This window comes from Malaclemys terrapin, chromosome 7, assembly GCF_027887155.1.
Source record: "Malaclemys terrapin pileata isolate rMalTer1 chromosome 7, rMalTer1.hap1, whole genome shotgun sequence".
In the NCBI taxonomy this organism is placed as follows: domain Eukaryota; kingdom Metazoa; phylum Chordata; order Testudines; family Emydidae; genus Malaclemys; species Malaclemys terrapin.
Genome location: NC_071511.1, coordinates 40103529 through 40125648, shown reverse-complemented (window position 1 = coordinate 40125648; position 22120 = coordinate 40103529). Strand labels below are relative to the sequence as shown.

At 42.4% G+C, this 22120-nt stretch overlaps 1 long non-coding RNA gene across 1 annotated transcript; it reads right to left on the bottom strand.

Annotated features, from left to right (window-relative positions):
* Positions 1-412: 412 nt before the first annotated feature.
* LOC128840970 (uncharacterized) lies at positions 413-3493 on the bottom strand. Its single transcript, XR_008445753.1, has 3 exons — positions 3434-3493; positions 1512-1598; positions 413-668 (listed from the first exon to the last, which is right to left on the bottom strand). It is a non-coding gene; the product is annotated as an uncharacterized LOC128840970 (long non-coding RNA).
* Between the last annotated feature and the right edge of the window lie 18627 nt (positions 3494-22120).

Here is a 22120-nt window from a genome sequence, read left to right as displayed (position 1 = left end):
CTTCCTCTAGGATTGAATTACCGATCAGCGCAGTCCTTTTGGAACCTGTTAAGGCCATCTGGCAGACTCCCGCTGCAAGCCTACCAACTTGTAAGCGAGCAGACCGCAAGTACTTCATCCCTTCCAAGGGCTGTGAATTCCTTTTTACACATCCAGCGCCAAACTCGTTGGTAGTAGATGCAGTCAACCAAAAAACCAAGCACCAGTTTCCCCATCCACCCCATCTGATAAGGACAGTAAGCGATTAGATCTGCTCGGACGCAAAGTATATGCATCTTCTACGTTACAATTTTGCATTGCTAATTATACTGCTGTTCTGGCAAAATAGGACCACAAAAATTACAACAAATTCATGGACTTTATTGATGAAATTCTGGAAGAAAAGAAACAACAATTTACGGCTCTAGTTTCCGAGGGACAAATCATCTCACATACCACTCTTCAAGCATCCCTCGATGCAGCCAATACTGCAGCAAAATCTACTGCTACAGCAGTTGTCATGTGCCAAGGTTCATGGCTCTCCTCCTCCTCCTTTCCTCGAGAGGCCCAGAGTACCATTGAAGATCTTCCCTTCGATGGTGACAAACTCTTTGCCTCCACGATGAACGACGTACTTCTCTCAATGAAGAACTCAAGGGCAACTCTCTGGTCCCTGGGAATTCAAACACCTATGACCAGAAGGTGACAATATAGATATCAACCTTACCAGCACCCACGGTACCCTGCATACACCCAGCAATTCCATAGGTCACCTGAGCAACAACAGCAGCAGCAACTCCAGAGACCCAGATACCAGCATCGCTGCCCCAATTCTTCGGCAGCATCTCAACCCGCTCCGACTAATAAGCAGGTTTGAAGCCTTGGTCGAGGGTATAGAAAACAACATTCCCACTTCAGCACTTACACCCCATGTCCCTATTTTTGGACACCCCGCCTATGGCCATTCTACCACCAATGGCAAAACATTACCACTGACAAGTGGGTTATAGAGGTCGTCATAATTGGCTATTCCATCCCTTTCATATCCTTGCCTCCCACCCACCCTCCCTCCCCGTACCTCTTCAGGGACTCCTCTCACGAGTAACTGCTCCTCCAAGAAGTACAACACCTTCTACTAGGAGCAGTGGAACTTGTGCCCAAACAACACAGAAGAAAAGATTTCTACTCCCATTATGTTTTAACAGAAAAGAAAATGGGGATGGCAACCAATTCTCGACCTCAGGCATCTCAACAAATTCATCAAAAAGCAAAAGTTCAAAATGGTTACCCTCACCACCATAATCCCAGAGCTGGAGCTGGATTGGTTTTCAACCCTCGACCTACAGGACGCCTATTTTCATGTGACTATACATCCAGCCCGCAGACATTTCCTTCATTTTACCCTCGGCTCGATACATTTTCAATACAGGGTGCTACCCTTCAGCCTATCCACCGCCCCCCGAGTTTTTTCCAAGCTCCTAGTCATAGTCACTGGCTACCTCACAAGACAAGGGGTCATAATATTTCCTTACCTCGATGATTGTTTCCTCAAAGTCACAATGCTCAACGAAGTGCTTTGATTCACGCAACTCACCGTCGCTTGCTTCCTATCCCTCAGCCTACAAATAAACAAAAACAAATCCAGGTTAGCTCCTACCCAGCACCTGGAGTTCATTGGAGCTCACCTTGATTCCTGGACGGGATTAGCATCTCTCCCTCCCGACCGCTTCAACACCATAAAACTACTGGCCACGAAACTTCGCAATAGTCCTCAGGTCACTGCTTGAGACGGTCTACATCTATTGGGTCACATGGCCTCATGCACTTTCGTGGTCAAAAATGCACAACATGAGGTGCTTCTGAGCTTGGTTGGCCACGGTTTACAGACCAAATGTACACGCTCTAAACAAGCATCTATCCATACCCTTCAGAGTCAAAGACTCTCTCCTATGGTAGACAGTTCCCTCCAATCTCTGCTCTGAAGTCCCCTTGCTACAGGATGCTCCATCCCTCATAATGATTACCGATGCATCCCTCACAGGGTCGGGTGCATGCATATCTCACCACACAGCTCAGGAGCTATGGTCTTCAACCAAAACTTCCCTACACATAAATGTCCTAGAACTTTGAGCCATATGCAGTGCCTGCCTTCACTTCCTCCCATTGATCTGGAACCAACATGTACGGATAATGACAGACAACATCGCCCTCATGTTCTATCTGAACAGGTAGGGAGGAGCTCGCTCTCATTCACTTTGCACAGAGGCTATAAAGCTCTGGAATTGGAGCCTTGCGAACAACATCAGCCGCCTATCTTCCCAGAGCTATGAATACCACAGCAGACAAATTAAGCAGATGCTTTCCCTGGGATCATGAATGGGAGATAAACAACACAATCATCCGCAATATATTTTGCATTTTGGGATACCCAACCATAGATCTTTTCGCAACAGTGAAAAACATGAAATGTCCCAAATTTTGCTCCAGAGCAGGACTGGGCAAACATTCCCTGGGATCCGCATTCATGATCTCATGGGACCAGGACCTGCTATATGTATTTCCCCCAATACCTGTCCTCCACAGAGTTCTGACAAAGATATGAACACATCATGCCACAGTAATTCTGATTGCCCCGTCGTGACTCAGACAACCGTGGTTTCCGTTCCTCACCAGAATGTCACTTCGCCCACCAATTTTGTTGCCCCTCACTCTAAACCTCCTATCACAGCAACATGGCCGATTTCTTCATCCCAACCTGTCCATGCTTCATCTCAAAGCTTGGTTCCTACATGGTTCTCCCAAAACAAACTAGCATGCTCTGAGCAGGTTCAAAGCATGCTCCTACATAGCAGAACACAATCTACTCGAATCACTTATCTCTGCAAGTGGAAGTGATTCACACAATGGTGCTCAAGTAAACAACATCCTCCTACTTCTTCACCTCTTTGGCTCATACTCAACTACCTTTTAGACCTCAAGGAATCGGGCCTTTCTTTCAGCTCCATCAAAGTCCACTTAGCTGCTATTACAACTTTTCATGACAAGATTGACGATACCTCTGTTTTTGCTCAGCCAATCACCAAGTGTTTTCTTAAAGGGCTACAATCCCTATACCTGGACATTAAACCTCCTACCCCTCCGTGGGACCTTCAGTTAGTATTATCATGCTTAACTCAACAACCATTCGAGCCCCTAGCCACTTGCTCCTTCTTACATCTTTCTATGAAAACAGCATTCTTAGTACAATCACCTCCACCAGACGGGCAGGAGAAATAGCAGCTCTCATGGCAGACCCACCTTATACACTATTTTTCAAGGACAAGGTTACCCTCCGACTACATCCCAAGTTTCTTCCAAAGGTGCTGTGCCAACAAGAGGGGCTGTAATACCAGCAAAAGAATGACACTCGGTGCCTGAGAGTAAAAAGCAAGGCTTTACTGAGGGAAGAACTTACACTCCAAGCGGCGCGGGGAGCCTCTTGAGATGCGCGGAGGGGCTGCGGGGGAACTCTGACCGTCCGGGACAGCTGGCAGGCAGGACTTCACTGAAGGGAGTCCGCTGCAATGCTATATCCCCCCGCACTTATCTCAAGGTTACATGGGGTCAACAGCTGGCTACATTCATTGCATTCATAAATTGTACTCGTTATATAAGCTAACTTGTTTACAGACAAAAACATGCTGAACTATGCTAAATTACATTTTGGCAGGATCTGCCGAACAAAGTTCATTGCACAGCCTTCAACTGCTTCCGCTCACATTCAGTCACATACTTGGTCCGCCACTTAGCTCCTCGCCAAGCTTCCGCAACCTGTCCCCTACTGTGCATTTGTCATTCCACATCAACGAGCCGATACACCTATCAACCTTCTTTCCTAAACCATGTGCAAATTCTTTTGACTCCACAGTGCATACATTAGATGTACACAGGGCTTTGTCATTCAATCTGGATGAAACCAAACCCTTTGGGAACTCTTCCAGACTCTTTGTCTCCATTGCGGAGCACTCCAGGGGGACACCTATTTCTACCCAGAGATTTTCAAACTGGATTTCTGAGTGTATCTGACTGTGCTACCAGATAAAGAAAGTTACGCCTCCTGCCGGCATCATAACTCACTCCAATAGATCTGTGGCTACCTCCATGGCTTTTCTACGCAAAGTTCCTCTGGCTGATATCTACAAAGCGGCCACTTGGTCTTCTGAACACACATTTATTAAGCATTACACCCTTACTCAAGGCCCTCTCTCTCTGATACACGATTAGGCAGAGCTGTATTATCTACCGCATTCTTACCAAATCTGAAGTCCCTACCTCCTTAAAAGCAGTGTCTCTCAAGTCACCTGGAGTGGAGCACCCACAGGGACACCTCTCAAAGAAGAAGAGGAGGTTACTCACCTGTGCAGTAACTGACGTTCTTTGAGATGAGTGTCCCTGTGGGTGCTCCACTCCTCACCCTCCTCTACTTCAGAGTTGGAGTAGCCTCCTTTGTAGAGAAGGAACTGAGGAGACCGGTCGTGCACGTGTACTATTAAGGTACACTCAGAGCGGGGGCGAGGGCAGGCTCTGCGCATGCGCGACCAGTACAAATACTGCTGTAAAAATCTCCGAGCGAAGGCGCAGGGGCACACCCACAGGGACACTCATCTCAAAGAATGTCAGTTACTGCACAGTAACGTCAGTTACTTCACAGTAAAAAGAAATTTACTCTTCACAGGGGTAAATACATTAAAGATTGTTGGGCACTCAGACACTTAAATACTTTTTAAAATTTGCCACTAATGTCCAATGAAATCAGCCAGAGTTAGGTGCCTAAAAACCTTTAAAATCTGGTTCTCAGATATTATGATAATGGGTTCCATAGAAGTATCTAAATAAGACACTTTTTAGATGGGGCAGAGAGAATGCATAGTTCATGTGTGGTGTGTTCCCCCCACCTCTCTCTCTCACACACACACACACACACACACACACACAGTTTGGGTAGTTAAACAGGTCATATTTTAAAATGCAATTTTTAAAATAAAATGTCATGCATTTTAAATTAATTTAATGGAGAGGATTTAATAGAGATTTGACTGCATAGGATTAAAATAATTTATTTTTCAAAGTGCCAATTGATATCCAGAGAGATGTTCAGACACCACGCTGCCATTGCAGACGGGCTTGGTTTGGAGAAGACACACTAGGGGTTTTATCTGGATGATCCCAGGGCCAACAGTGCTTTGAAATTCAATCTAAATAAATTGCACTGAATAATGAAAACTAAAAATCACAGCAACTCTAAACAGTATTGCTTTTTATTGCTTATAATGATGCACACATAGCACTTCTATATGTTACCAACATTGGGCTAGAAATTTGTAAAAATCAAAAGAAAACGTATTTGCTCTGAATCCAGCACACCACTTCCCAACATAATTTTATGGAAGTGTTCTTTCTCAGCCGTAGACTAGATGGCAATAGACAAAAACCCAAAGTTTTATTAACCCCGTGTAGTAAATGTTTTATTTTCTACGTCACTCTCTGTGCTGGACAGAAATACTAAATGAATACAGGATTCTTCTTCATTTACTGTCCTGATCAGCTGTATAGCGCTGCTGTAGACTGGTTGGTTTGTTGAACACAAACATATTTTGCAAGGTGAAATTAGTTTTGAAAGTTTGTTCTATGGGGTCACATCCACACTTGTTACTCAAGCAAGATGTCACATTCACATCAGTAGGAGTTTTGTTTGTGAAAAAGCTACAGGACTGGTTTGAAGATTGTTTTGGGGCTCCTTGTGGATGCAGGACATTACACTGTAAAAAACTGAGATAGTATCACTATTAAATACAAAGGTTTCTGGCTCTGGAGACACTGGAAGATAAAACTGATCAAGGACTAAATCCTGAGTACTGTCCCCAGTCCATATAAACTGGAGTCCTGTGAAACTCATTAGGGAAGGAACCTTTCCACCCCAGACATCACAAGAATAGCAGAGCAACAGCAATGGACCCAGTGGCCCCTACTACCTTCGCCTTCCAAATTCCTTCTGTGCACAGGGACAAAAAGAAACCCTGTGGACTACAGCCATGTATATGCAGGGATCATAGGATCGTCCCATCCTGACTCCTTCCTCCTCCTATTTCAGGGCTATTGTTATACCAATAAAGACCAACAGGATCTTGTAAAGGGGATCAGGCAAAAAGCCACATTTATTGTGAATACAAGGTTGAAATTCAGATATGAAAAAACAAAATACAGTGTCCTATAACTACTATCCTTTATTCACACACACACACACACACACATGTTCTGCAAGCTTAAGTTGTTATCGTTACCAGCCTAGCGGTTGCTCGTGCCATGTTACTGGCCAGGAAGCCTGGACACGAGGGTGGAGCCGAGTCATTGTCAGATGCACATCTGATGCTCCTGGAGGGTGGTTGCAGAACCAGACTCAAAGTTCTCCATTTTTAGAGTCTGTCTTTATTGGGATTCATCCTCATTCAAATCTATAGGGTTTGCTTCGTCATGCTGTTTTCACATTTGAAGTGATAATCAATCACGGCTCTCACATTTAAAATGATAGTCCATCATGCAGATGGCACAGCAGTGACAGCTTGTTGTTATTTTGTTCTTCGGTTCTTCTGCCCCTCTGTCCTTGGGGTAGTTCGGGGTGGATTCCTTTTTGCCCTATGGGGTCATCCGGTTATTTCCATTCTGTGTATTCTTATTCTTATTATTTATATTATATATATAAATATATATATATTATTTATATATTATTTATTATTTATATAATATAATTTATATTATATATATAACTATATATTATATAAATAATAAATAATTATTTATATTATATATATAAATATATATTATTTATGTATTATTTATTAGGCTGGCCATTCTGCGTATTCTTATTATTATTATTTATATTATATATATAAATATATATTATTTATTATTATTTATTATTTATATGATATTATTTATATTATATATATAAATATATATTATTTATATATTATTTATTAGGCTGGCATATCAACCTTTCATTACTCATTCAAACATACATTTACAATCACACCCTATTTCACTTAACATAACTATTCTCAAATCATTGGGGCATTACAGATGCCAATGAATCTATCCATCCCACTTGTCACAAGCAAGATAGGAATGTAAAAGTGGAGGAATAACAAATCTTGTTCGCGAATTCAGAAAAAACATTTGTAACATGTTGTTATCTTATCACTTTTAGGACAAACTCTTTGTCTCTGAATGTTTTTCTACAATTAGCACAGACCTTGCAAACTAACAGGCCTGCTTCACTTAGCACAAATTCAGCAGGCTGAGAGAACAGGCTGAGAGACATATTTCTTTCTAATAATACAAGCCAAATCCGGGGTCTGTACTGGACCATATTTTCCCCCAAATAATTAATGTATTAATTATTACTTTTAATCCAACACCCCATTCCTGGTTGGGGATGTGGAGGGATTTTCCCCTAAGTCTCTGGTCACAAATGGAGTCAGACTTGTCACTGTGTCTCTAGCCATGAACAGCATGAATATATGAGCAGGCAGCACTCAAAATTCTTGACGCCAATCAATTAAGAACAAAAGTTGAATCTTTAAGCGCACTCTCTCCTAAGGTGCAAAATGGTCAATCACCCAGAATGCTCCTTGCAGGGAAGGGAAGCGTGTGCAGTGTATTGTAACTCCTGCTCACATTACTGGCTGAAAAGCTGATTTGTTTCCTCGTTTTCCTAGCTTCCCTTTGAAAATCCGCTGTCCTGGACCTAATTAGGGTATTGTCTGGATGATGCACATTCAGTGGCATATTACCTCAGAACAGCTTGAAGGTTGCCAAGCATGTCCTGGCCCTTTGTTTCCTAATTAAACATTAAACAAAATGAGACTAAAAGAGTATGGTTGAATTTGGCCCTAAGGGTTAGAGTTTCACAAGGGTGCTCCACTGGTCAGTGATAATGGCTAGGTAAGATCTAGAGTTTGAGCCAAGTCTACTCGAAGCATGAAGCGCTCCGGAGGGCCTGCAGTAAACTTCTTATTGCTATGGGCTAGATCCAGAGTCTGTGGAAATCAGCGGAGCAGCATTGAGTTAAGTTTGGAACTTATTTACCCACCCATTTACACCAGGTAAAGGTCTTACAGCACCAAAGAGAACATTTTCCATACCATGAGATTCTAGCAGATAATTGTCCCTCCTTTCTCAAGGAATAACTAAAAAATTCAAGATGGAAAATGACCAGTAAGGTAAGTGTGTGTGAAGACACTAGAAATAACCTAGCCTCATTCCTCAGATACTCTTAGCTTATTGGGGTTCCCCCCGCACCTTGAATTTCTTAATTCTTTCTTTTCCCAGATCTAAAATCACCTGCGTAGTTAGTGACATCATGAGGCAAACATATATTTTAAAGATTTATGTTTCATCTCATCTGGGACCACAAACACTAAAATGTCCTTATGATAATGATATGGATATTGAAGGGAGTCACTATAGGGCAGTATTAAGGTTGTTCGGGTACCTTAAGAAGTTTGGATTTCTTTTAAAAGTAACATTAATTCTAAATTTCCTGGGTTTGGAATGCCTGGATTTGGGGTTAATTATAATATCCCTGTAATGCTTTTTCACCCTTAAGTTAGTGATATGTACTCCCAACCTTAACTCCATTTTAACATAGTTTTTGTCTTGGAATATAACTGTGAACTCTGATTTCAATGTTTGGAGGCTTGAGAGTTCCAGATTTATTCTGGTGCCAACCATAACAGATACCTGAGTAAATTAAAGGGGTTTCCTTCGATACCAGGAAGAGTATGCAATTTGGACAACAGGACAGATCCTCAGCTGGTACAAGTCGGAGTAGCTTCAAGACCTGGAAATGTTTTTAATATTGCTTTTAAAAATGACATTTTGGGAATAAACCTGTTAGACTATAATTGAGAGTGTATCTATGTAATCCCAGAATGGCTTCAAGAAAAGGGTCATTGCTCTGTGTAGAGGCATAAGGCCAATGTAGTAACCTGCATGGGACTCGCAGGGAGGAGCACAGGTTATAGAAAGAAAGAGATTTGAGGCGGCATCAACATGACAGAACAGGTGGAATGAGGGTGGCAATTTGGTCCAAATAGTTTAAAGTATCACTCTACAGATGTCTGTTAGTCTTATTCCCCAGAAAACAATTTCAATCAATTTACATGCTAAATCTCACTGGTGAAAATATATCTCGATGAAGCTTTCTTTGCTAGCAGGGTTTTTTTGTTTTCTTTTTTTCTTTTTTTTCAAGTGATGTAAAAATCACTTTTTGGGTCCACTATGCAAATTTATTTTTTATGATATTTTCAGGAAGGTGAGGTCATTTCCAGACTTACACTTTTATGCTGCAGATCATAGTTTGTACAGTTCCCAGCTGAGCACCCCATTTGCTGACATAAACAACTCAATTTTTACAAGAGAAATATGTGTATTGGTATCTCAATAGCATCCTTGATTATCAGTCTTCTCTATAGAAAATAAAGAACTATTGCTGAGTGTACTGGTAAAACACTCTGAAAAATATACTTGTATAAACATCATCTCTTAATTTCCAGGAGCAGGGTTTGAAAATTCATGATAGTATAATAATAAAACAGATTTTATACTATTTTTCAATCTAGCAGGTGCCATTTTTCCAGGTCTTAAGTGGTCGATATTAGGGTTAATAGCAGATCTTTATGCTTATTTTGATCGTTAAGGCTGAAGTAATCTGGTGAATTATTTGTGAGTCATGAGTACTTGATGGTGCTAAATGTGGCCAAAACTGCCTTAGAGAAGGACAGGACAGATGAGGAAGTGTCACAAGAACTAGAAATTAATTTGTTTTGCCAGCAATGGTGCTTTAGTCATAATGCAATATCTTAATCATCTGTCTTTGCATAGAATAAAAACTGGAGCACTCAGTTACTGAACATTTTAAAGCAACATTGCATAGAAAAGGATCAAATTTTACAAGAACAATCTTTATATTTGGGCCTGGAATTTTCTCTGCACAAACAACACTGGAGCAAATCAAGTAATACCCAACCTGTACATGTAAAAACTCAATCAACTGATTGGCATGTTTATTACATTGCAGAAGCACAATTTCTGTACAACACAAGGACTTTAGTGCAAAGCAATGAAGTCTAAAAAAGCCAAATAGAGGTGAATTTGAAAGGTCTGGGAGGTTGGTTTTATTTTCCAAAAAGGATTTTCAAAAACCTTTGCAATAAGCACATTTCCTATACCAGCACAACTCACCTAAACTTCTACGCCAATTACAGAAGTCCATGAAGAACAAAGAAGGGACCACGTACATGTGAACAAGACAGTGTTTCCACTCCTCTCCCTACATTATGGGGTCTGATATTGCGATATGCTGTGCACTGTCAAGGCTCCTTCCCCACTCTGAACTTTAGGGTACAGATGTGGGGGCCTGCATGAAAACTTCTAAGCTTAACTACCAGCTTAGATCTGGTCCGCTGCCACCACTCCCAGTGTGCTAAGTCCCTTCCCTGGGTAGCCTTGAGAGACTCTTCCACCAATTCCCTGGTGAACACTGATCCTAAACACCTTGGATCTTAAAACAAGGAAAAATCAATCAGGTTCCTAAAAAGAAGGCTTTTAATTAAAGAAAGAAAGGTAAAATCATCTCTGTAAAATCAGGATGGAAAATAACTTTACAGGGTAATCAAATTTAAAGAGCCCAGAGGAACCCCCTCTAGCCTTAGGTTCAAAGTTACAGCAAACAGAGGTAAACACTCTAGCAAAAAGTACATTTACAAGTTGAGAAAACAAAGATAAAACTAAAACGCCTTGCCTGGCTGTACTTACAAGTTTGAAATATGAGAGACTTGTTTAGAAAGATTTGAAGAGCCTGGATTGATGTCTGGTCCCTCTCAGACCCAAGAGCAAACCCCCCCGCAAAAAACAAAGAGCACAAACAAAAGCCTTCCCCCCACCAAGATTTGAAAGTATCTTGTCCCCTTATTGGTCCTTTGGGTCGGGTGTCAGCCAGGTTACCTGAGCTTCTTAACCCTTTACAGGGAAAAGGATTTTGGAGTCTCTGGCCAGGAGGGATTTTATAGTACTGTACACAGGAGGGCTGTTACCCTTCCCTTTATAGTTATGACAGTGATATGCTGAACACCTCAGATATAGGATCCCACCCTTGTTAACCCCAGTTTCTTGATTATATGAGGTTTTACCAGCATGGCTCTTTAAAGACAATAACAGCAATGAGCTGCTTCCATCTGTGCTCAGCATTGGTTTTATATTACAGGGAAGGGGAAGGCCAACCAATTTGTGCGGAGGAGTCTGATGCTGCCACAGCTGATTCCTAAAAAGATGCTGCATCTTTTCTTGGTGCCACTGTATGTTTCCAAGCATCAAGACAACAGGCAGCCTCTGAATCTTTACAAGCAAATGTTCATTCCCAAATCCCAGAACTTCCGGTGCAGAAAGTCATTAAATGTCTTGGCATGTTTAATGCATTCTGGTATTGCAGGTTATGGTATGCAGCTGCCCTGAGAGCAACTCAGTAGTATTTTGCCAAAAATCTTCTCTGAGCAAGACAATAAATATCTATCTAGAGATAAACAGAAGTGTCAGGTTCTGTTAGGGAATTATTTCTAGGTCATTTCAGTTCACTGCACTGTGTCAAAAATGTTTCCTTGAATGAGTGACCACCATAATTAATCAAAACACTGCGGAAGAAACACCAATTTACACTGAAGGAAACAGTAACTTTGCCCTGAAAATGACAGAGCCCAGCATTTTTAATTCGCTCTTTACCAATTGTTGTATATTAGCAATGAATGATATCTTTGCACAAACTCTTATCTTTAGCATACAAAGGACAATCACTGCCACTTTCCAACAAACTGAACTGTGCTGGTACCTAAAGGATCACAACGCTTTAGTTGTCAATGTCTGCTTCAGAGTCCTTAAATTAAAATCTGGATTTCTTTGAACTGAATTTGAGTAGAAACCCAGCTAAGGATAAACCCTCCCAAACCAATTAGATTAAATTAATCCAAGGCTTAATTCCATCAAAGACAGAAGATTGGCACAGTGATTAATTAGGTCCATTGTCCTGCATCACTATAATCAAATGTGAGCTGTGACCTTTAGGAGTCAGGCTCAGCCTGACTGAACAAAATCATTGTCTAATGACACCTTTCCCCATTGCTTTGGCGTCCTTGGGCTGAAATTCAGCAAAGCGTTAAAGCACATGGTTATGTTCCATCAAAGTCAATATGACTTAAGCATATGCCTAAAGTTAAACATGTGCTTATGTGCTTTGAATAGGGATGGACCGCTGAAAAGGGGCTTCTTGGGCATGTGATTACTGTTCACTAAACCCGGCACTGTGGGACATGGGGCTTGTGGACTCAATGTTTCCAAACCAGTTCTTGAGTATCCACACTGCACTGTAAACCTGAGTTTACAATTGCTGGGCCTGGGTCTCTCAGCTATGTGAACACATCCATATTTCTGACTCAGATCTGTAGCTTGAGCTGTATCCACACTGTAAAATGACAGGCTTGGATCCACATCACAGTGGAACTCAGGCTCTGATCCACCCCCCCAGCAGGGTTCTGGGATCCAGGTCCTGAGTGCTTTCTTACCCAAGCCAGACTGATCTGCATGTAGACAGAAGCAGGCTTAGGTTCAGACCAGAGTCAGAGTCCGGCCTTAGTATGCAGTGTAGACATACCTTATATGTCTACATTGCAAAAGCTCTGCAGGATCTAACTACCTGAGCTAGCTTGAATCCAGCTACTTTGGGTAACAATAGCAGCAAAGACAATTCAGAGCAGGCTAGCAAGCTGAGTGTATACCCAGCATCTGCGCCAGGCTTGTACTACCTGCCCAGAAGCCCACGCTGTGCGGTCTTCTTTGCTATTGTTAGCCGCGCTGGCTGGACTCAAGCTAGCTCGGCAGGCCAGCCTGTGCATAGCTTTACTGTGTGGACAAACCTAAGAGGCACACTTCCCTGTGGCGGTACATCCACGTGCTCCCTGACACCAGGGGCTGTAGCAAAGCTACCATGTAGCTGACTGAAAATAAGCGACGCCTCCAAAGTTACAGTAAGTCCATTAAACTGTTAGTTGAAGTGGTGACAAGGCAGGCTGTGCTGATGGCTGTTTTACTAGCACTTCCATCAAACATAATGTAGTTTTGTGATAAAGGGACTTGTGGAAACTGGATGATTTGTATAAAGGATAAACTGTTTCTTTTTAAAGGTAATTTATATAGAGATGATGATTGTAACTGAAGGCTAGAGGTTCAGATAATGAAAACATTGTGTGTTCAGCTAAATCCCTCGGGAAAAGATGGTATTTCTGATGTAAAGGAATGAGGATCTAGAGTAAATATCTCATGGTTAGCTCGTTTTTATAGCATTGAAAAAAGGCAAAACAATATAAATAAATAAAACAAGACAGGTATGAAAATATTTCATCTGTCCAACAAGATCAAAGTCCAGGGTAGCCCATTTGTGAATACATGTATCTGCTCAGATAAAATCTCCTGTACACACCAAGTAAATAGCTGAGAGCAAAAAATGCACATATATTTACATACTCAAAACAATGGAAAACCTGAAACACATGGATATTCTTTTTGATAGTTAATGGCATGGAAAAAACAAATTTAAATTAGTACTTTATCTAAACACACTGGCTGTATTCCAGCCAGAGGTGATTTTGTATTACAAGAGTTACATGTTAAAAAAAAAAATTACTATTTCTAATTCTGATCAAATGAATGGCTATGTGAAAACAGAATATTGGCACTGACTGCTACTAACTGGAAATGGTAAATACACACATAGTCATATTGAAAATGAGGAATAAAGGAGAAAGGTCACAATGAATAGCTCCATCAATATCAATTACTATGCAGAACTTTCAATTAGCACAATACTTTTCATTGCTATATTATACTTCAGTAGGACAACTCACGTACTTAAGTTTAGGCATGGGTTTATGTACCTTGCTGAGTCAGAGGCATCACAATCTTTGGTCACATGTACAAATAGGACAGCTTACTTCAGTAATATGAATACATGTAACATCAGGACTTGAACTTGCAACTTTTAGCTACACAATAAGCTGGGGAAAAAAATCCACTCTACCAGAGATAGCTGGTATAACAAGTTTAACATACCTTGCAAGAGACGGGACTGGTAAATCAATACACAACTAGTAGATTTCTAAGACCAGTTAAGAGAGATCTCATCCCTAACCTGTATGCAAAATATCTGTAGTTTGTAGTAGAGCTGATTAATTTTTAACAAAAATATTTAATCGAAAATACCCTTTATTGGCATTTTTCACAAAAAAATTGTTCTGAAATTCTGTAAACGTCACAAATTTCTAATCAAGATTTTTCAATTTTTCAAATATGACATTTGACTTTTGGAAATCTTGATTTTTTTTTTAAAATCCCACCATGCAACTAAGCTGATAAGATGCTTAAAAAAATAAAAACTGAAACTGTTATTCAAAAACAACTTGATAACGTCTTTTTCATGCTTTGAAATTTTTTTTTCAAATGTTCATGATTTTTTTTCATTTTTCTTTGAGCTGCAGTTTGGAGCTTAGTACAACAGTTGGGCCTCAATTGGCAAACTTATGTTCACAGATAACACAACAATTACCCAATCACAGACGTATAATATTGGGGATATAACTCATGGCAAACATCAGAAAAACAGGAAGTGAACTAAAAGTGTGTCTGCACTACTTCAGGTAATGAGGGCTGCTATGTGCATATGAACAAGTCTGACATGTTTCATCATTTAGAAAATAAAAATATATGTAGTCACAAGCCATTACGTTATATTATTATAAACTGAAAGGGCTTGCTAAATACCAGCCGGATTACTGACCAGGAAAATGGTATGACTGAAATGACAACCTCATTCACTTGCTTTTCCACACTCGGTTACTTAAACCCATTGTGATGTAGGCTAATTACCTTGATTTAATTAATCCCTTCTAGGGCTGGGCAAACTAATAGCAGAGAATACTAGAATTTATTAAAAATTTTCATCTGGAAAGTTTTCTTGTATAAAAGTACAGTTTCATTTAATCTGTTTGGTTTGGTTTTTGATGAGAAACTGTCAATTCCAGTGAAAATTTTCAAATTTACATCAAGAAATGTTGAACTACAAGTTTTTATTTCAAATAGGCATTTTGAAATTAAACAAAAAAGGTCATTTTGCTTTGACATAAAAAGTCCTTTCACTTAATTTTTGCAGTTTAAAAAAAAGTGAAAACAAAACAACACAAGTTGAATCAGAATTTGTGCTATGCTGTGTCAGACAATGATAGATTACATGAGTTTTGTGAACTGAATAGCTAAGTATCAACTTAAGAAGTTTTAACATTTCTACCTCTCTTGTATCCTAGACAGGTCACGTTCACAGCCTCAGTCCTGCAAGTGGCCAAGTGTCATGGCTTTCACCTAGAAAAGCAAAATTAAGCATCTGTATAACTAAGCACATGCAAAGTCCCATGGACGTTATGACCAGACCCATTCTACAAGTGCCGATTGGGAGGGGAGAGTACCAGTAAAGAAAAACACTCATTCCCATCAATCATGTGCTTAATTTTGATGCTCAGCATTTTGCAGGTTCCTACCATAAAGGTACATTTTTGACATATACAAAAAAATTAAAATGTGTTTTCCTGAATGGTCTGAAATAAATCTTCATGTTCAGAAACGATATTATGACTACACTGCTGTCATGCTTTCAAGCCTTCCTCTTTTATGGGCTCCATTTCACAGAATTTAGAAGTGTTTCTTATAAAATGGTAATAAAACAAAACAAAAAAGAACAACAGATTCCTAAGAATATAGTAATACTCAAGTAATAACCTCTCATTTTAGATCTTTACATTCTCCACATTACTTGCATTTTGATGCTTGAATTCCATACACCTTTGTGTTTGTATGGCAACATTTGCTTCCTCAGAAGCTTTTATTAATCTTAAAAAATACATTATCAATGTATGTTACTACTCTGCTCAGCTTTATATAACCTGTTTATCATATACAATGAAACTGTACAATCCTGTGCAACTGAACATAATGGGCTTGGCATTACTTTGTGCAAAAAAAAAAATCACGTTTATTGCTGCCCAATTTGAATACATTTAATTGAAAAGTTTCCCTGTTAATTTAGTACTATAGAGGTTTAATGGATACCCTAATTAGAAGGTGCCATTAACATAAGCACACAAATTAAAACAAAACCGACTGCAGCCTTGTATTGATGTCAAATTGTTATACATTGAAGTGGTGCTGCTTAATTGGGGTATTTTTATTGCCTTCTCCCTAGCATTTCTTTCTAAAATCTTTTTTAGCAGAATCGCCACCATTTTTACATTAAATGTAATAATGTGCTGCTATACCCAGATTTCTTCTGGTGAGGAGTATTGTGAAATAAACATAGGGGAAGATACTTCCCCCATTGTTTGCAGCTGAAAGCATTTCAGACAGGGGTGCTGGGATGCTTCCAGCTCAAAGCAGTGTTTCTTTGGTATGTTCCATGATAAATAGTGCTTCAGAGAACAGTGTCATCAGCATAAGAGGGGAGGGAGGGGTCACGAGGGGTAGGGGTGGAACATGCTGCATGGTACATTAACCAGGAAAAGTTTGGAGATATACAACTCAATGGGCTGTCAGAACAATGTTCCTCCAATGCTCTGCATAGACTAGCATTTTGTCACTGTAAGTACAAATGCCAAAACTGGCTAAGTCTTCAAACGTACCACATACATTTTTTTAGTGACTGATGCAAACAATGGAAGGCAAAGGAGGAGGAGAATTCAGTTTTCTTAAAAATCACTAATAAATGCATATGCTTGAGAGCTCGGTGGCTTTCAACCTCTAGCTTTATGACACATGGTCAGCTCATGTCTTCAATGACATGAGATTAATGATATCAGCTTAGTCTTAGTGGAGAGAGTTCAGAACAATTTGGCAGCTATTACTTTAATGAGGCGTGACAACATTCCGGTGAACCTTAATAAAAGACCATGTATGATTTTGCTGAAGCCCAATTAATGATCCATATATTAACATCCCCATCACTTCTCATTCCACAAATGTTTGTGTCCGTCCCTGCAGTGTTTATTATTACTTCCTGTTGTTTGTATCATAACAACACCTAGAGGCTTAACCAGATCAGAGCCCATCAGCAAAAGACAGTCCTTTGTGTAGCATCACAGATCACAGACAGGGAGAAAGGGTTAAGTTCAACAATTCAGATTGTTCCCTGTGAAGAGTTCATCCAACTCTACCTTCAGTAACAGTAAAGATTCAGCTAGACTGTCCTTACAAGACTTGCTAACCTCTGGTTTCCACTTTTGTACGGGTGTCATGCAGTCATAACTTTACTGAAACTGGGGCCAAAGCTGTAAAGGAAGAGGTGGATTACTTTCCCCCCCACAGCTGTTTTACAATAAAAGAAGGAGACTAATTTGAATTCAATCATTCTCTCTCAAAATAGAAGCTCATCAGTGTTAGATGCTACTTAAGTTTGAACTTATTGTCCTTGTTAGTTTGCACAGCCAGATAATGAGTGAGGCGGTTCTGTCCCGTCTTTCCCATGGAATCTTATCTTGAACATAAAGTTGTTAATTCCAAATCTTTGCCATTTGTTTACATCTCCAAGTATGTAAACAATTTATCCAGTACCACTTAGCTCACTAGATTTGACCCTAGCACAAAGTAGTATTAGCTTCAAGTATATGAAGAACAATTGATGATAAAAATGTTAAACACAAAACACTGCATTGGGCTGTTGCCTGATTTAGGAGGTTAATATTATTAATTTGGATAGTATGGGTTATAGGCTCACCAATCAATCTGATCAGAAGATAATAAGGTCTTGTCCCAGAATCAGGTTACACAGAATATGCACAGGACTCTCGGGGGGTATGACAGGACACTCACCCTGAAACCAATATAGTCTTAAATACTATTGAGATAAAAAGGAATTATAATTAAATAGTAATCAAACGGTAAAATAATCAGATTTCTTCTTCGAGTGATTGCTCCTGTGTATTCCACAGTAGGTGTGCGTGCTCGCCACGTGCACAGTGCTGGAAGTTTTTCCCTTAGCAGCATCCGTAGTGGGGGAGCACCGCTGCGACCCCTGGAGTGGTGCCGACATATCGTGCCATAAAGGGGGCTGCGTGCTCCCCCGACCCTCAGTTCCTTCTTGCCGCCAGTGAAGATAGTCGGAACTTGTGCTCCAGCCTTGTCTGCAGCGTTTATAGCTTTAGTGGTATCCTGTTTCACTGAACTTTCCTTGCTGAACTTTCTTTCGATCGGTGCCTGGTTCGGGGCATGCCCCATGGCCCAGGCTTCAAGTCGTGCGACTCTTGTCACAACTCTATGCCCAGAAGCAATCCACACACTCAGTGTCTTTGATGTCTGGGCGAGGCTCACATTAGTGAGAAGTGTAAAATTTGCTGCTCCTTCAAGCCGCGAACTAAGGAGAGTGAGATCCGACTCTGAGCGCTCCTAATGGAATCGGCATTGGCCCCGGCACCGGCACGTCGAGCTGACCCAGCACCAGGCACCGTGTCTTCGGCGTGCAGCGAAGCGCCTCCGGTGTGCCGTCCTGACTCCGCGCCTGGTACCGTGTTGTCGGTGCGCAGCGAGGCGCCGTCGACGAGCCGGCACCGCTCCCCTTCTAAGAAGCAAGGGAAGACTCAGCGGCACCGGGAGAAAAACCCTGTTGGGCAGCCCACGATCCCCATTGGGACCGAGACCTCCAACTCGGGTGGAACGGAGTATTCCGATGCCTTCCACGCGGGCCTCGTCAGAGGTGAGAATGCCTTTGATGCTGGAGGCAGCTCAAGCCGTGTGTGACATCTTGACGCTTCCAGTGCCAGGAGTGCCGCCTCAATTGGGCCCCCGATCCCGTGGGAAGCCACCTTTAAGCGCCCATCAACCTTCGCTGGACGTCTCCGTGGTTGAGGTGCTGTCCTGGCAGGAAGGGCCGAACCGCAGACCGAGGCACATCTCCACGCTGCAAGCAGAGTCATCTGCTAGCGAGCTTAGCTCCTCCATTCCTGGGGATCAAGGCGTCGTGGCCACGGGCGGAGAGAATACAGGGACAGCACTCCCGATTCCTACCTGTCTTCCTCCTCCAGGGGTCGTAGACGTCATGTTCGGGACCGCTCCAGCCATTTGTATGGCACCATCCGCTCGTCCCGAACCTCCGCTTCAGCACCCAGCCGTCCCTCTTTGACTCGCTCGGTGCCGCGGGACCCGTCAGCCCTCCCGGGGCCCCTTGGGTCCCAGGGCCAGGCCATTCCCTGGCAGGGACAGTGGTGCCAGTGGGCACCATGGTCCCAGGGACCGGCACCGCCGGGAATTCGCTCCGTGGCGGGAGTGTCCCAGGCCCAGCCGACGTCCCCGCCTCCGCACCATGATGAGGCAGTGGGCACCGACCCTTCGGCACCGACTAGGGCCCCGGGTCAGGATGTCTAGCTACCGGTACCACCGGGTACCAACGACACCGCGGCACCGACCTCCTCAGCACCAGATGACTCCGTGGCCACCCTTCCTCCTGTCTCTCAGGAGGATTTCAAGGCCCACCAGGAGCTGCTCAGGAGGGTGGCATCGAACCTCCAGCTCCAGGCCAAGGAGATGGAGGAACCCTCAGACACATGGTTTAATGTCCTTACCTCCTCAAAGCCGGGACATGTGGCCTTCCCACTTCATCGGGGGTGGCCAATATTACTATTGGCCTCTGGCAAACCCCGTCCTCTCTCGGCCCTAGCTCTAAAAAGTCCGAGCGAAAGTACTTTGTGCCCACAAAGGGACACGAGTACCTCTACTCCCACCCAACTCCGAACTCTCTAATGGTGGAGTCCGTGACCCACTGAGAGAGACACGGCCAACCCGTTCCCAGCCCCAAGGACAAAGATGCTCGCAGGCTAGATTCCTTTGGAAGAAAGGTTTATTCGTCTGCGATCTTTCAGCTCAGAGTGGCCAACCACCAGGTGCTCTTGAGCGGATATGATTTTAACCTTTGGGGGTCCCTGCCCAAATCTGAGCCCTCTCTCCACGAGAAGGACAGGAAGGAGTTCAGAGCTTTGGTGGATGAAGGTGCGGCGGCGGCTAAAGCAGTGCTTCAGGCGGCCTCCGATGCGGCGGACACAGCCGCCCGTTCGATGGCTGCGGCTGTCTCCATGAGAAGGGCGTCCTGGCTTTCGCTCTCTGGGCTATCGGCTGAGTCCCAGTCGATCATGCAGGACCTGCCGTTTGATGGTCGGGCCCTGTTTGCAGATCAAACAGACATGCGTCTGCATGGGATGAAAGACTCCTGTACCACCCTGCAGACCCTGGGCCTGTACGTCCCACCAGCCAAGGACAAACCCAGGCCTCACATCTCCATGCCACAGGCTTGGGGCAGATATGAGGCCCCACCTAAGAAGCAGCAGGAGCAGAGGCGCCGGTCACAGCGCCAATCCCGTTTGGCCCCTTGTCCGGGGACCTCTAAGGCCAGGAGGATGGGAAAGCAGGGTTTTTGACTGCTTGCGGGGGGTCACCGGGCCTGTTGCCGGGTTAACCCCCCCCCCAGTTAATAAAATTCAGGTTTGCAAATCGTTTACCTGCCTTCCGTCCATATCTCTATGGACCACTGGGTCCTCAACACTATATCCCTGGGGTACAAGTTGCAGTTTGTTTCGCCCCCTCCCAGTTGCCCTCCGGTCAGGGAGTTGGCGGAGGACCCGGAACATGCGCTCCTTCTAGATCAGGAGGTAAAGCACCTCCTTTCCCTGGGAGCCATGATGACCTGGTTATCAGAGACCAAGGACCAGCCTCGCCTCGGAATCCTCAATTCTTGAGTGGGAGGTGCAGAGCTTAGGAGAAGCGAGAGCTAAGAGCTATGGAAGCTGGCTTAGAATTTCACTTAACTAACTGACTTAAAATTTAAAATTAAATTAAAAAAGACTAATAAACTAAGAAAGACGCTTGAAGCTTAGAGGCATAGACACTTAGATTAGATTAGATAAAAGGTGAGTTGTGGCACAGGTGTGTCACCCCTCTTATAGGGCATGAGTGCTTGAGCCCTCCTTCTATATCCAAATTTAGTTCCCTCATCCACCAAAATGTTGGGATACACTTACTCCATAGGCTGGTATGTTTGTACGTATTGATGACATATACATACATATTATAATGACATTAGAACATTCACACATTTTTATTTTTGCTCTCCCCGTTATTTTGGTTTTTTCCTTGTGGAGTACCTGTTTACAGAGGGCATGAACTTTGGAAAGCCCCTATGCCCCCCTGCTTCAATGCATCCTTTATCTATCTAAGTTAAAGGTCGCTGCCATATACGGACCTTATGTGTTTAACTTATCACTATCTATCTAGGTGAAAGGTCTCAGACATATGTATGCTAACTTTGCCTTAGCTTAACAAACAGGATATGGCCTGTAGGTCTCTTACATTACAGCCAAACTACTTTAATATAAATCTATAAACCTATTATTATAAAACAAACAATCAAAACCATAAGATATAAAGGCAAGCAAGCAAGCTAACCTTCTAGGCTACAGGACCTTATTCAAGGAGCTCCCATTGACCTACATACACCAGTCATCTGAAAAGAGTCCCAATGGGCTTCTATGTCTGGACTGCAATGGGAAAGGAGAGGGAAGCACTCAGCATCTCTCAGTGCTCAGCATCTATAGGGATCGGTCTCCCATGGATCCAGCAGTCATTTAATCTTCACCTGTCCAACATCACATGCCAGACAATCTCCCAGAGCACTCTGCTGAGAAGTAATGATTTTTTTGTCCCTCAGGACTAACAAACAGAGTGTAATTGTGGAATAAACTCAATAAGCCACTGTGTAAACTTAATTAGGATGCTTAATGTTTCAATTTGAGAGATAAAAATTAACTGTGAAACCAACTTTCCATTCAAACCTAATATATAAAACCCTACATCGATTCCTTTAAAATATGATAACAACATCCCATTGCTCCCATGTATATCACACATTCACTGCCATTCTAACTGTGTTTGTTAAGGAGGCACCAACTGAATTAAGGTTGATCTGAGTTTTGCATTT